General features: G+C 39.2%; 1 pseudogene; it reads right to left on the bottom strand.

Annotated features, from left to right (window-relative positions):
* Window positions 1-320: 320 nt before the first annotated feature.
* Window positions 321-1,049, bottom strand: LOC148297557 (secreted RxLR effector protein 161 pseudogene; annotated as a pseudogene).
* Between the last annotated feature and the right edge of the window lie 2,708 nt (window positions 1,050-3,757).

Here is a 3,757-nt window from a genome sequence, read left to right as displayed (position 1 = left end):
GATACTGTGTGTACTGGTCTTTGCGGAATATTGTCGCCCAATCAATATTCATATGACTAGGAACATATTTAGGATTTAGGGATGATGAGAAGTCTTCATGTATGCAATCTCATTACATAGTTCTCATATCCACTCGTGTATTCCTTGGACTATGGTTGTTCTACATATTGAAAGAAAATATAAGATGATTTAATGTATAAAACAACCTTTCTTGCCCATTGATAACATAATATGTCTTTTATCAAAGATGTCCTTAACTCTAACTATTACATAATTAGTTGGCTTTAAGGGCATATTTCTAACAATCTCCCACTTGCACTTTAAAGCCAATCTGACATGTATTTAATACCCATCTTCTCCATGTGTCAGTCCAGCTGAAGCTGACTCATATGCTTTGTGAGCGGATTTTCTACGTTGTCTGCTGAAGCCACCTTGAACATGCTAATATCTCCATAAGCAACATATTCCCTGATTAAGTGATAGCGCCTCTGAATGTGCTTGGATCTTTGATGAGACCTTGGTTCCTTGGCTTGTACTATAGCCCCTTTGTTGTCACAGTATAAAATGACTGGTGACTCAACGCTTGGAATGACTCCAATTTCAGTAATGAACTTCTTCTTCTAGATCGCTTCCTTTGCTGCTTTCGAAGTAGCTATGTACTCTGCTTCAGTTGTGGAGTCCCCAGTGGTGCTCTACTTGCAACATCTCCAACTAATTGCCCCTCCATTCAATGTGAACACATATCCAGAAGTGGATTTCTGATCATCAACATCATATTCGAAATTTGAGTCTGTATATCCTTCCACCAGTAATTCTTGGTTTCCTTCATAGACTAGGAACATATACTTGGTCCTTCTGAGGTACTTTAACACATTTTTTACAGCACTCCAGTGTTCTGATCCTGGGTTTGATTGATATATGCTTGTGATGCTTATAGCATAGCTGATATCAGGCTTCGTACACAGCATGGCATACATTAGGCTCCCAATTGCAGAGGCATATGAGATCCTGCTCATCTGTATCACTGCTTCTAGGGTTTTAGGGCTCATGCTCTTAGACAGGTGAATACCATCTCTGACTGGCAGAAAAGCCTTCTTGGAATGTTTCATTTGGAATCTTCTGAGCACCTTGTCCACATACAAGGATTGAGATAATCCAATTAGTTTTCTCGATCTATCCCTATAGATCTTGATACCTAGTATGTAAGATTCATTTTACAGATCCTTCATTGAGAAGGTCTTTGATAACCATAGTTTCACAGAGGTCAACATACCCATGTTGTTTCCAAACATTAATATGTCATCTACATATAGTACGAGGAATACGACTGCGCTCCCACTATTTTTCTTGTACACACAAGGTTCATCTTCATTTTGGCTAAAACCATAATCTTCAACCGCTTCATTAAAACGAATGTTCCAACTCCTTGAAGCCTGCTTCAGTCCATAGATGGACTTTTGAAGTTTGCATACTTTCTTCTCTTCAAGTTTAGATATGAATCCTTCAGGTTCATCCATGTAGATTTCTTCCTGAAGATGGCCATTCAGAAAAGCCGTTTTCACATCCATTTACCATATCTCATAGTCATAATATGCTGCTATGGCGAGAAGTATGCGGATGGATTTTATCATTGCTACAGGAGAGAAAGTTTCTTCATAGTCAATTCCCTCTCTCTTTGTTTGTAGCCTTTAGCTACTAATCTAGCTTTGTAGGTCTCCACCTTGCCATCTGAGCCCTTCTTACTCTTGAAGACTCATTTGTTTCCTATTAGTACAATACCTTCGGGAGGGTCAACCAGAGTCCAGACTTGGTTGGCATACATAAAATCCATCTCAAACTTCATGGCTTCCTACCATTTCTTTGAGTCAATGTCCAACATTGCCTTCGTGTAGGTTTCAGGATCTTCCATGTCATCTCCCATGATAAGAACATGGTGTAAGCCCAGATATCTATCAGGTGCTTTACTGGTCCTTTTAGACATACGTGGAGGTTGGGTGAGTATGGGAAAAGGGACCGGATTGTCAACTGGATCAGACTCTACTTTAGGTTCATGAGGCTCTCTAGACTCTTCCTTGAGCTCAACCTTTTGCACATACGTGTCATCCAATGCAAAATTAATTTCAAGAAATCTTGCAGATCTTGCATCAAACACCTTTGGTTCGTTTGGATGGTAGAAGTAGTATCCTAAAGTTTCCTTTGGATATCCAATGAATCTACACATTTCTGATCTAGCGTCTAGCTTGTCAATATCATGCTTCTTGACATAAGCCGGACAACCCCATATCTTAAGATGATTAAGACTTGACTTCCTCCCAAACTACATTTCATATGGTGTTTAGGGCAGGGATTTGGAAGGTTCTCTGTTTAGCAGGTATGCTGCAGTTTGAAGTGCATATTCCCAAAACGATACTGGCAAGTTAGTATAACTCATCATTGATCGGACCATGTCCATCAATGTTCGGTTTCTCCTTTCAAAGACACCATTAAGTTGTGAAGTTCAAGGTGAAGTCCACTGAGATAGGATGCCATGTTTCTTGAGATATTCAAGAAACTCAGTACTCAAGTATTCTCCTCCTCGATCTGATCTTAAAATCTTGATACTCTTTCATGTTTGCTTTTCAACTTCATTCTTGAATTCTTTGAACTTTTCAAAGGCGTCGGACTTGTACTTTGTTAGGTATACATAGCCCAACCGAGAGTAATCATCGGTGAACGTAATGAAGTAAGAAAAGCCACCCCTTGATGTAGTGGACAATGGCCCACATACATCAGTGTGGGTTAATTCAAGAAGCTCAGTGACTCTTACCCCTTTTTCTAAAAAAGGCAAGTTTGACATTTTGCCTTGAAGACAGGATTCACATATGGGTATAGGGACTGATCCCAAAGATTCAAGGTATCCCTGTTTGACCATCTTTTGGATCCTATCTTGGCCAATGCGTCCTAACTTTAGGTGCCAAACTTTAGTCGGATTGAGTTCTTCTCTGGGCCTCTTAGGTCCTGGCATCTCAATCAAGCAGTTGCTATTTTCCACAATTTGAATTTGGTAGAGACCATCGATCATAGTACATTTACATATGATTCGATTGCCTTGTTGTAAAGAGCACCCCATTCTATTGAATGTGACAGTGTAATCTTCATTCAACAATGCTGAAACAGATACTAGGTTCTTTACGCAACTTGGAAGATAAAGACATTCTTTAAGTTCAAGTGTCTTCCCATGTGGTAGCTTAAGGTGGAAAGTGCCTACTGCTTTTGCAGATATTTGGGGTACCATTACCGACATGTAGCACTATTTTCCCTTTTGACAACTTCCTATGATCTACTAGACCTTGCAATGTATTGCAAACGTGTCTGCTAACTCCTGAATCCATTATCCGGGTGGAAGTTTCAACTACCATTACTGACTCAAGGACAAAATTGCTTTCTTCATAAGTTTTGTTCCTTGTGCATGAAAGATGTACATTACATCTCTTTTTCCTTTTAGCATCCTTATGGAAGCTAATCCCTTTTGACATTATATGGTTTATTTGAGGCTTGCTTTGTGTAACGTGTTATGAATGGGTTCTACAGAAGTATCTACAAACATAACAAAAATGAATTAGATTGTTTTTTGTTAAGGCCATAGATTTAGGGTCTTTAAATTCTATAGCTTCTTCCACTATTTTAAACGATTTCCATAATCACTCAAAATGGAATACGAGAGACTTATGTAAGATGTCTCTTAGCGGGATGGGAGGCTCCCTATTATTTGGATCAC

This window comes from Prunus avium, chromosome 1 (assembly GCF_965620075.1).
Source record: "Prunus avium chromosome 1, drPruAviu1.hap1.1, whole genome shotgun sequence".
Classification (NCBI taxonomy): Eukaryota; Viridiplantae; Streptophyta; class Magnoliopsida; order Rosales; family Rosaceae; genus Prunus; species Prunus avium.
The sequence above is the reverse complement of the archived record's forward strand: the minus strand, read 5'-3'. Positions and strand labels throughout refer to the sequence as shown.